The following is a 12,984-nucleotide window of genomic DNA, read 5'->3' on the forward strand; positions in this document are numbered from 1 at the left end:
TCTGTCATTTTCAGTTGCCGAAATTTGGTGCCTATCTCAACAAAGGTACATCTTACAACAAATTCTATTCTTTGCATAATTAAATCAGTAATAAGTTTCACAAATATGTAGAGGAAGGTCCACTAAACAATGCCTACAAAATAATAGATTTCGGTCCATATCTGAAACCGTTATTCGGAGGGGGGCTCAATAAATTCCCATTTTTTAGTTTTTAGCGCACAACCGACAGTGCGACGACCAAAAAATTGTTTCTGCTTTGACATGAAAATAACAGCTTTTTACATCCCCAATAGAATAGTATTATCAATTCTATACCAATCTGTTACTGGCTGGTAGTATGAGCTAGTTTAAATGGAAACTGTGAAAAAAAATTGCAGCGTCCCTCATTTTTCGTCACTGTTGTTCATTCAAATATGATTCCTTCAATTTTACAGAAAACTGCTGTGATGTAGCAATTGCTACAAACCGGTAAGCAGCAGTTACCGGCTCTCCCACCCTACTAAGTTTTCCGAAAATTTTCAATTTTAACTAGCTCGTACTCTAATCTCGGAAACGGTAACAGATAGGGATAAAATTGACTATACCATTTAATAAAACAGAAAACAGTAAGTACTAAAACGAATTTAATGCAATGGCAGATGACGACTATATTAAAAGACCATAACTAGTAAATTTCTCCAGCTTAATTAGGGAAAAACAATAAATTTCAAAGCCTGAATTAGCAAAGGCGTTAACTTGGTAGCCAGTTCTTCGCACCCTGTCCTATATTCTTAATAAAGTACTTCATTCCTGTTAAGTTTAATATGGCACAAGGAGGTCCATAAATATAAGAAATAGGTACCTATTAGTATGATATCCCAAACAAAAAGTGAACAACTATATTTTGGTAAAATATAACCACAACAAATCTTAGACTAAATATTATACATATATAATTTAGTCAAAGATTTATAGTTTCTATTTATTGAATAAAAACCGACTAGTACACACTTTGAATTTTTGAAAGTCACAGTGAAAACAAAAGTGGCATAAATATTTGGTATAATATAATTTTTATTTATATAATTTTATACAGGGGCGGGGAGGAGTTTGGAGTTGGGGGAAGGATATTTGTTGTCATCAAAATTTAAATTTCTTGAAGTAAAACACTAAGCAGACACATTAGATATATATGTGTGTATATATACCCTGTGTCTAAAGTTCTTATAAAAGTACAAATATTCATCTGTCACTTTTTTCACACATAGACAAAAATATTTTAATAAAAACTGAAGAGGACGGTGAAACAGTTTGTAATACATCCTACAAATATGTATCAGTAATAAACTGCAACACATTATTTTTATCTGTAAATGATGTTAAAACATAAAACATTGAGGTGAACTAAATAAAATAAAAAAATCATTAATGATTATCGCTCCAAGTTTATTTACTTTCCCAGTAGCATTTACGCCTCAAAAAAGAGAATCAGTATTATTATTATTTTATGAACAATTAATAATGAATAGATGATAATTTAAAATTCTTTCTTATATAAAAACAATTAGTTCATTGATATTGAATCTTTCAATATTTGCTTTTCTTTATAGGTTTAAAAATAATGAAATTATAACATCTATAAGTTTAGTTTATGTCAAACTACTACAATACAACAGCATTGATTAGATATCTTGTCATAGGAAGGTTATTAAAGTATAGTAATCTTTGAAAATCAAATTAAACTAAAAGATATAACCAACATACAGTTATCAGCATTCAGTTTTAATCTTATTTTAATAATATGAGAAATACTTCTTTGAAACATTCACAAATTACATTCTATATTACCACACAATAGTAATTTCTTTACTTGACTTTCTTTTAGATATGACTGACTAAACGACAATCCAGAATCGAATATTAATAATGATAGAACAGACTTAATGTAACAATATAAACTGCAGATCAATATCAAATAACTACAAAAGTAAATAATAAAACCATGAAATAAAAAGAATATAAACAGATTCAATAAATTAAACTGAATACATAGTTTTCTAACCACACAATTTTTAGGTCCTTATCGCTACATCATTCATGACAACCTACAGATGGAATAAACGACCTGTGAGCTACATGCAAACACCCTTCTTACTTATCTTTCAATGTTATAGTGTACAGCTAATGCATTAATGGACTTAACATAGTAAAAATTATACTATACATGAATGATGTCAATTATATTTTTTGTACAGAGAGTGTTAACCATTAAGATGAATCTTCAATTGCTCATTATCATTAAGAAAGCCACTAAAAGTATAGAAAATTTCAACAATATAATTCAGTAACAACTGTTTAAGTAAACAAATATGTACACCATGTAGAATAAAATAGAAGAACTAAAACTTCTTTTCAAAATAATCAACAACTTAGTGAAATAAGTAATAATTATAAATTTCTTTGAGACTTTATCATTACTAAAATATCATTAGCTTAAAATAATATGAGTAATATCACTAAATTTGCTATCAAAACTATTTAAATTAATAGATAGTAAATAGTTGAGTGAATAACATGACTTTTATAGGTGTTATCTATTGATGTTAGTACACATACAAATCATTTTTTCATAAAATTTAAAATACACTAATAAATAATGTAGCTTACCTAAATTATTGGCTCTTCAACTGAGTATGTATCCTTTTAAATAAGAAGATATTCACGGGTGAGCCTCCCAACCACCACAACACACCCCAGTTCAAGAACTAAACTGCAATACTGACTAGTTGACTACTGACAAGGCTGTTCCTCCCTGCGAGTCTCCCCCCTCAAAGTAGGTCAATTCAAAACTTCTCACATCTACAATTTCATTCCATCGTTAAATGCTACTAAAACGGGAAAATTTTACTAAAATATCATCATATAAACAATAATTCATTTCACTACGAATATCCCTTCGGTCACTGTGCCGTACTTACTGAAAAAATGATGATTTTCTTATCTGAAATCCGGCTGTGAAGTGAGGGAAAATTGATTAGTTCCATCTTTTACCGCCATTCAACTTTTCAAGAACTGTTTATAATTATTTTACATCAAAATACCCAGTAAAAGACTTGAAAATTATAAATTCTGTTTAACTTTTATACTTAGTTCATTGAACATTATTTTATGTTAAGTATTAGTCACATAATTTTTGATCTATTTCAATATATTTATATTTTATTAAATGAATATTTATAATTTAAATCAAAATTACTTACTTTAAGATATCATAAAACAAGAAACCGTTGTTCACAGATTATGAAGGCAGTCTAAAGCAATCAATACAATTTGGCGGGCTATTCGATCTAATGGCTTCTTTTCAGTACAAACTTAGCAATCTAATGAAATTTAATAGTACTGCAGTTTATTCTATGATGAAGTTAAAAATCCTGAATTTTATTTCTATATCCTTTATGATATAAATAACCTAAACGTTTTTGTTTACTAAGGTCATTTTGTTGAGGTAAAAAATAAATAATATTTTATTTAGATTAAAACTGTTGTAAAAACTTAGTGGTTTGTTAAAAATATATCAGCTATCAAACTTTCTTTAATTTTTTGCAATGATATGTATTTTGTAGTCTACATAATATGAATTTATTACATGAGCACTTTGAAAATTATTGAAAATCCATCTCAGCTTGTGTTGATGAAATTCAAATGATAATACTTTATCAAAGCTTCTATTTCAGTGTCATACATTTTATTTTAATCAATTACTTTTTGTATTTTCTATACAGCTTGTGCAATAATTATGATTCATAATCTCTATGTACAATTAACATAATGAAATGGAAATCTCGTGTTGATTTCAAACATAATATATAAACTATATTATAAGATTGGCCTTAAGAAAAATCTATTTGATTCGAAATATTAGTACATCATTATTACTTTTAATACCTGTTGTTATGATCTATTATTTAAGATACTTACATGTGTTCTCATATTAATTCCATATTACTTATTTATCATATCTGAAACATATTCTGATAATCACTATCTTTCCATACATGGTATTTTACAAATGGATAACTCATCAATTTTAAAAATTATAAATTTTATGAATTTATTCTATGTATCAAGATGTACCTTAGCCAACATATTTAAAAAAAAAATCCTTTTGAAAATCTTTATTTCAGTTTATTTATTTTTCAGTTTTCATTGTGGAATTATTTGCTATTCAGTTGTTCCATTATTATCTATTATAATGAATGTTCATTTAAAAAGCTACTTATTTTTTCCTGTCTATTTAAATTTTTTTTTTTATTTTAGTTTTTGAATTTTATTTTGTGTATATGTATTAAGTATCCATCCTTTTTTTAAAAATTTGATTGAAAGTTTGTTTGGGGTGCACATTTAAGTGTAATTTTAATGAACAGATAATATCACCAGCCTAGCTATCTTTATTCTAAAAAAAAAAAAAAGTAGCAGAATATAGTTTTAAGTTGTTTCTTTTTAATGTTAATTAAATTAAATCTGTACCACTATAACCCATAAAGGGTCAAGGGTGCAGTACTTTGTAAGGAAATACTGCTACTAGACCAATGGTTGTGTAAGGAGGTGATTTTGTAAGAAACACACTCGACCGCCACATGTTTACACAATAAAGGATAGCAACTTTATGAGGCTGGGTGGACCCTGAAGGGCCCCCAACCGACAGGGCTTACTCAATGGCTACTTATAATAATTATCTGTCACAGCGGGTTTTTTTAATGTAATCACTTAGAAATAATAATATAACTATAGATTTTGTATAGATCAATTTTTTTTTAAGAGCTTCTCTAAGAATAAGAACTTATCATATTCTGCTAACTTACCATATATATTTTAGTTAATTCAGTTTACTAGTTGTAGTTCTAAACTTTAATTTGTTATTTTTTTCTATGTGGTTTGTCGATTTTAATAAAATTTAAAAGATAAGATTCATCTTATTTAAAGTTGACTATTCCAAATTTGTGAATTGTTCCCTATTGTTTTTGTTTTTTTTTATTTTAAACTGTTTTGTTGAATTTAAGCTTATTATCAAAGCCCATATCTCTGTAAAATGTTTTTTGATTTTATTTTTTTCAATTAGAAGGTTTATCTTTTTATTTTATGTAAGTTTTGGACATGGTTAGTGTTATGTCTTATTTGATTGCTTTTTTATAATCATTTTTGATGAGGAAATAAGTACTAACAATTATGTTGTTAAACATAGTAATTTGAAATTTTAAGTATTACCAATATCATTTTGGATAAAGAGATTTTTTTTTCTTTTAGATGAGAAGAAGTTCAAGTAAAGTGTAAACATCAGTATTCCATGTGCAAGTTGCTGTTCTTATAAAAGGTATCAAAAGGCAAAAAATTCCTCTATTAATTATTTAAGGCTGTTAATAAACATGTTCAGACATCAAACCTTCATTCTCAATTAAAGGATACTGTTTCCTTTCAGTACTTCCGTTATATCATTGTAAATTAAAAATTGATTTATTATTTTTTGGAATATTTTTATTTTTAATTGAAGATTATATTAGAAAAAACATTGCTAATAAGAAATAGGCAGATGTTGATAACATACTAATTTTGGAACTCATGTAACATTATTGTGATATAAAAACTGTTCACTTCTGATTAAAGATTTTCGATGTTGCAGATCAGTATCCTGGAAATTAAAATTTATTTATTGTTGTGTGGAGAAGAAAAAAATAAATATAAAACTGTGACAGGATCATTGAAGTGAGTTCACAATAAGCGATCCCTTTGTCTTAAATATACTTGTTTGTGTTTTTATATGCAACATATGAGGGATGTACAGTGTGTAATTTTGCATTTCTTGGAGGATAACGATAGTAAAACTTACTACTATTATAATGATTTATAATACTTTATATATTAAGTCTAATGCCTGAAAATAATGGAAATGAAAGACAAAATCTTTGATATTGACTTGACCAAATAATGTGAAACATGGATTGAACTTGTCCTTTCAAACCTAACATAAAAGGGAATAGAGTAAGTAGAGTAAGAGTCTTCCCTCAGTTATTTCTATATTAAGTACTATTGCTAACAATCTATCTTTAACTTATGTTTCTCCTATTATATATCATTTAAGGTAAATAACAGCATAATTTTATTAAAATGTCTGCAATATTATCGTCTTCTATATTTGTTAAATCATAGTTAAAACTTTTACATTTTTCATAATTCCTAATAAACTTAGGAAGAAGTATATTTTAGTAAGATCTATGTCAATAAATTATTAATGTAGACTTGTGAACCTAAATTTGAAAACATGACAAAAAATAATTTCCCCTTTTTGCCAGACATTGTCAAAAATATTAATTTTTTCTAGGATTAATAACACTTCTGTTATGATATTACATATGGGGAGAAGGTACAAAAAATGCAAAATTGAAAAATGTTTTCATTTATTGAAAAATGCAGGCTGAGAAATAAGTCCGTTGTATAAATTAAGAAAATTGGGGTCTAATTTATTTTTTTTTTTAGAAAATTTAGTCTATAGTACAGAGATTGGAGATTTTCTGGGAAAAAGCCGATAGGATGCAATTAACTTTCACTCTCAGAGCAGAGCTTTTTTAACTAGGCTGAAACCCAGCTGCTGTTTTTGAGCAATCATAAATGTATTTTGGATTTTAAATAAATTTCAAAACTTTTTAATCAGTTTTTATTCTAGGAAAGATTAGTAATTAAAACATGTCATATGACAATATGCTAGATCTCTGAAGAAGCCTAAATGTGAAGAAATAGTCATAAAAGAAGGTTCAGGGAGTTGTTGACTTAAAAAAATTCAAGAACAAATACAATTGCCGACTCATTAAATAGGTTATTAATTACATCAGATCCTGTCATTGTAGTTATGAAAACAAAAGGAAAACTAATCTTCAGACACTTCCCCCCCTAGTTATTGAGACTATTAAAATCCTGGAAAAGAAGAGGGTATTAACGCACACAATAATTTCAGCTCAGAACTAATTATGAATTCTCACAAAGTAATTTCTATTAAAGTAGCAAAATTTTAATTTATCTAGGATAGTTTAATGTCTATTCTTTTGATAGTACAATACAATCTGATTATTTCGATAAATAAATATAAGTTGAAGAAATGTAGTTTAATTTAAAAAAAAATTAGTTTTTATTATTTTAAGAAACAATACTTTTGTCAGATAAATTTTAATGTTTTTTATTTATAATATGTTTTATTTTTACCACTGGAACACAAATTATGAAGAATAAAAATTATGAAACCCACCTTCTGAAAATATTTTCAGTATAGGTAGTGTTTTTGTCATCCCAGCATTGCAAAATTTCTGAATATTGGATAGTTCAAACTTCTTGCAGCTGTTAAATACTGGTTCTTAGTTGTGTGCTCTACAAAGTAAAATGTTTGGGCACAACTCATTTATGAGATCTAACATTAAATTTCTGCTTAAACATAAAGGAAAAATTAACAAACTGAATTTTTCTTGTAAAAATTGTTATATTTATGTTATAATATATAATGTTTGCATTATCCATCAAATTCATCATACAGGCTATATAGAAAATAACAATAAACATCATTGAATTAAGGACAGAAATATAAGTTTATGAATGTAGTAGAAAAACAAAATCAATATTATAAAAACAAATTTTAAATTTAGGAAACCAAAAATACTCTTATAATCAGGCATAACTCATCCAGTAGTTTAAAACGTCTTTGTCTAATGTCTACAGTATAGAGTAAAAATTTGTAACCCTAACTTTGTGTAAAGGGTTAGAAATTACGAAGCTACTAAAGCTCCAACCCTTTTTTGGGAAACCAGCCCTCGGATACTAAAAAAAATAAATAGGTACTTTTTCTCATAGATTAGTTGCGCTTGACCAAGCACTAAATATTTTTTTGTTAGTAACAATCCAAATTATTAAGTGTCTTTGATAATAGATTCTAGGCTTATGGTTTGTATCTTGTTGGTTGGACATAAAAGTGACAAATGGTAATTTATTTTAAAATAAATTATTTTACTGACTGGAGTAATAAGTACTTAATAATATTTATTAAATGTAATTCAGCTGAAATTCCAGTTTTCAAATTTAGTCAAATACTGGAAAAATATGATTAAAAATAATAAATAAATATATTCTCACCACCAGTTTTAAATAACAAATAAATAATTACTTTTCAGCAGACTAGAAAAGAACCTTATGTGTTACTTTAAACTTCCCCATTGCAAGTAACATTTTTTACTTCTATGAACACTAGATTTGTGTTTATAAAAAATATTCTGGTTAATTAATAAAATTAGAAAATTTTAATGTGATTTTTCACATTTGTTACTTAAAAGTGGTATTGATAAAATACGTAATTAAATATAAATCATACCCCATATAAGTTTACCTTTATTTCTGTTTCCAAGCTTCCTTACAAGGAAGAGATATAAAATATTCTCTGAGATTTATATTATTCACAGAATTCACAATGAAGAGACTGAAAATGACTTAACTCTCCAAGTTGGAAGGTATATGTTGTTTAGGACAGCATAATACACCATTCATAGGTATGCTATATTTATAGCTATGCCAGAATCAGGTTCAAGGAATAAAGCTCATCAGGTTCATTGGGTGTACCATGTTCTGAAATGAATGTCTTGTAAAACTTGCAAGTGGACCATCAGATCCATTTGATCCAAGAAGCGGATTGAGGCAAGTAGACCCATTACCTCCCCTTCTATTTAATGTTGTCCTCCAAAGCATCATAGAGAGAGCTGAATTAGACTCAGGAGGAACCATCAACAATAAAAGGATCAAGATATTGGGAATATCTGATGATACATTGGTCATTGGAAGATCTCCAGTGTCAAGAGAAGATTCATCAAGTTGGATACCAGTACTTGGCGAATGGGAATCACGTTGAATGAAGAAAAAACTAAAATTATGCCACTAAAAAGAAAGAAACACTCTGCACACTCTTAGTGTATATGTTTCATCAATGATTATACTTTTAAAATGGTGAATAAGTTCAGGTACCTAGGGTTTCTTTTCAATGAAGGTAAGGGGATAACATCAAGAGTACTGTTAGGAAATAAGACATACTTTGCTCTACTTAAGCTTTATAAGACCCTTATTTGACCTATTAAAACTTATGTTTGTGAGATATGGATGCTCATCAAATCTGCTTCAGAGAAAATAGACAGGTTTTAAAGAATATTTTTCAGGTGGATCCTCAGACCAGTCGATGATTCAGGATGATGAAGTAGGAGAAATAACAGAGAAGTATATCAGCTCTATCATGATGTAAAAATGTCCATGTTTATAAAGATACATTGTCAATGTTCAGGCTATCTCTTTAGGATGGGTGACACAAAACCAGCCAAAAGGTATCTTTGCGCACCCCAAAGATAGACTCAATACAAGATTGCAGAATTGTGTGAGCCATGGTCTTATAAAGCTCAGAATTAGAATTAATGTGGCTGACAAAAGAACACAGTGGAAAAGAATTGTAAAACCAGGTCGAGTACAGCTTAAGAGCCTGTTGTACCTGTAAAGAAGAAGATATTAAAAAAATATGAATTATATAAAACTATATATTGCCCTGTGCTCTTCTTCTTCTTCTTTTATCTTCCTATGCAAATAGTCAAGTCTGGAAATGACAAAATAAAATTCAGGAATGGTAAAATAAATGCTCTTATTTATATTATAATATTATTATATGTTATTATTTTATGCTGATTTATAATAGTATAAATAAAGATAAATACAAAAGACTAGCAACCACAATGATTATACAATCTGATTTTGTTGTATTTTTGTGATGTCTTACCACATATTTTTCTTCTAAATTAATTTTAAATTTTACCATATAGTTTTATATTCTTTAAAAATAAAATAAAATTAATTGTAAACATTTTTTCTTTATTTAATAATATTGTTTTATCTATCAGTAGCTTGATTTTATCACTGACAGTTTTATATAATTTTGTTAGGATAAGAGTATTGACTTTGGGCAATACTTCCTGAGGTTAAGCACTTTAGGTTGTCTATGTCAGCTTGTACAGATGGCTCTGCCATTTTCTTAGCTTAATGTTTCTACTTGCATACATTTTGCCTTACCATTTTACTTTTCTGATGAAATTACTCTTTCAATTTACCTTTTGCGATAAACGCTCTAATACTAAAGTGATAAGGCATCCTTAAAAAATTACACTTCACGCTCAGCACCCTACAATGTTTTAAATTGGATTCAGTGATAAGGTATTAATTGTGACAGTAGGCTTAATGAAATGGGTTTTTCTTAGTGTTAGGGGCAAATTCTTAGCCTGAACTGGTTTACCCTCACTTTATACTTATTTTGAAATTCTGAACAGCTTAGTTCATCGATAAATTTTAAGCCTTGCACCAGTATGGTGAAAATGGTACTTTCGAAATTTTCATGATACAGAAAATGTTGAATTCCAGGTGTTCGTTACACAATCTACTCCTTTCCGGTAATTTTAACTATCTTTGTGGGTGAAGGAGGACCATTGATAATGTAAGAAATAAATAATAATTGAAATCGTTTGACTTTGATTAATCAAGTAAAGTTTGTCTATATAGTTATGTGTAGTGGCAATTAACCAGCTTCTGTTTGAAGCTGTACTGTGGGGCTTGAGAAAAGTACTATATGTATATATATTTTTAATTATATTTTATTAATCATTTAATTACACTTGAAATTTTCTGTTGCTTGCATGACAGGTCAATCTATATCAAGTGGTAAAAAATAAATTAAATAAGTTGCTCTACCATTTTAAATTTTATATTTTATAAGTTGATTCCTAAATATTAAAGGAAGATATGAGATTTGAGAACTAGAGAAAAACAAAGTGGGGAAATTTGTTTTCTTTGGCTGTTTTCAGTGGCTATAGTACTTTTTATCAAATGTGATGAATGATCGGGCTTAGACTGATTCTGAACCCCTTCCCTTAGTGAGCAAGTCGACCAAGGGAACAGTGCCTTGCCACCTCCCAGGTCTTGGTGGAGGGGCAATCTCCTGGAAGAGTGGGTTTGCACAGGGCTTCAGCCCATCAAAGAACTTGAAATGAATTTCAGGATAGAGAGAAGCTGGGGTTCTTGGTGAATGGCACTGTTCCTGGCCCTCTGCAGTATGGTGCCTCGGATGATCTGGCAAAGGATGGAGTTCTGGTAGCTCTGGAGTTTTTATAAGGTGGTTTTGAAGAGGTGCCGCAGTAGAGGTGGTAGAGCAGTATTAGTAGCAATTAAGCAGGTTTAGACAAATTATAGCTTTATATATTAGCAGCTTCAGTCAGAGAGACAGCTGTGGTGACATGAGCAGGTGATACAGCCTATGTAATTTCTGCTTGGTTATCTTCAGCCTTTCCCTGATGTTATTGGAGAAGGTTAGATGCCTATCAAGTGCCACACCAAGGTAAAGGATGGAGTTTGACACGTCCATCAATGTAAATTAAGAAAAGAAAGAAATTTAAGCCAAATGAAAAATTTGTTTCATTGAATAGGTATTTTTCTGTAAATTTGGTAGTGATTCATTTCTTATCATTTAGATAAGATTGAGCTTGGTGCACAAATTATATTTTATATATATCTAAAACAAAAACTTGTAATATTTGTAACTTCTAATTATTATACACTTTACATTTATAGTTCATTGCATTGCATTTACTTGAATATTTATTAAAAAGCAATTCTTATAAAGTTAAAATCATTAATGGTTGACCCCATAATGTACAATAAGGCTAGGCTTCAACAAAGCCAGTTTCAAAAGTGGATTTAAAAAATTAATTCTAATACTTGTTTTTCGAATAATTCAATATCTATATATTTCCTGGAACATCATAGTCACTATTTTAAAAGATAATTTAATTATGTACAAAACAAAGCTAACCTAATCTAAATCTGATGAATATTAGGAATGATATAGTGAATGGATCCATGTTTATTTTAAAATAGTCTTTGCATTTCCATGCAAATCCATTTTATCTCTACCTCTCTATGTATAATAAAACCTATCTGCATTTGTGCATCTTTAGCAACTCACTGACTGATTAATTAACCTCTGTATAATATCTCTAATAGTAGTTTTAAAAAAAATTATTTCCAAAATGAAGATGGAGAGGGTGATTAAAAAAACCATCAATAGGATAGGACTCTCCAATAGTAAATTTATTAAATTGAGAAATTCAAACATAATTGTTCTATGTAATTCCGTTTACCCTCCCTTTTCTTCTAATCTATCTGGTGAGAGTTATTATAAATTTTGCGGCAGATCTACAGAATAAATTTTCATCTTCTCCTCCTGATAAGAATTGGTTGGTAATCTATATTACAATAGCCTTTCCAGTATTAGAGTTCATAAAGAAGTTTATGCTAATATATAACCTGTATATAATAGAGCCCTTCGATATTGGGTTTCAACTCTTGAAACCAATTACACATAACCCCAAGTTCTTTAAGATTAGTAAAATAAGTGAAGTCCACTGAATTGAATTTTTCTGTTTTTATTTTCAATGCTAAAATTTTTGTTTCTTGTAAATATGATAGCCTTTGATTTGCTACTTGATATTTTAAATCGAGCAAAGATGTGAAATTAGGAGTTTTCTACATTCTAATTTAGAGAAGACCAAGTACACTGCCTTTCATGGCACATAATTGAAATTGTAGGTTAACTCTCTCAAACTCCATGAACTTATTCTGCTATAGAAAATATTTTTTTACTTCAACCAATACTGGTTCCCGGGTCTTGTTTACCCTCTCCAGACTGCGCCCCTTATAAAGATACGTCCTGCGATATTGGAGGGTATTGATACCAATATCCGCAGGAGTATCAAGGCCATCATTGGGCTCCCCGCTAACACCTCGACGGTGATGCTGTATGCACCCAGGAGGTATCGAGGACTGGGTCTGATCCATGTGCTGATCGCCTGGGGGTGGATCAGAGCTACCAAAGTGTGAGAGCTCTACGGCAGTCGT

General features: G+C 29.1%; 1 protein-coding gene and 1 long non-coding RNA gene across 3 annotated transcripts in view; one reads left to right on the forward strand and one right to left on the reverse strand.

The window, feature by feature from the left end:
- Cdep (Chondrocyte-derived ezrin-like domain containing protein) overlaps nt 1-3,255 on the reverse strand; it is a 222,933-nt gene extending 219,678 nt beyond the window's left edge. Inside the window, exons 1-2 of one of the 2 annotated variants that reach the window (XM_067051436.1) lie at nt 3,240-3,255; nt 2,647-2,838 (exon numbers count right to left, since the gene is read on the reverse strand). The gene's annotated coding sequence lies outside the window, so the exon portion shown is untranslated. Of the gene's footprint in view, nt 1-2,646; nt 2,839-2,957; nt 3,087-3,239 lie in introns of those variants that run through there. The other variant, XM_067051432.1, reaches the window with a different exon arrangement.
- Nucleotides 3,256-3,280: 25 nt separating this feature from the next.
- Nucleotides 3,281-12,984, forward strand: part of LOC106682017 (uncharacterized) — a 20,522-nt gene continuing 10,818 nt past the window's right edge. Inside the window, exons 1-3 of the long non-coding RNA XR_010844518.1 lie at nt 3,281-3,484; nt 5,284-5,350; nt 5,657-6,015. This is a non-coding gene — a long non-coding RNA (uncharacterized lncRNA). The remainder of the gene's footprint in view (nt 3,485-5,283; nt 5,351-5,656; nt 6,016-12,984) is intronic.

This window comes from Halyomorpha halys, unplaced genomic scaffold, assembly GCF_000696795.3.
Source record: "Halyomorpha halys isolate HHAL.00 unplaced genomic scaffold, Hhal_1.1 Scaffold383.1, whole genome shotgun sequence".
Classification (NCBI taxonomy): Eukaryota; Metazoa; Arthropoda; class Insecta; order Hemiptera; family Pentatomidae; genus Halyomorpha; species Halyomorpha halys.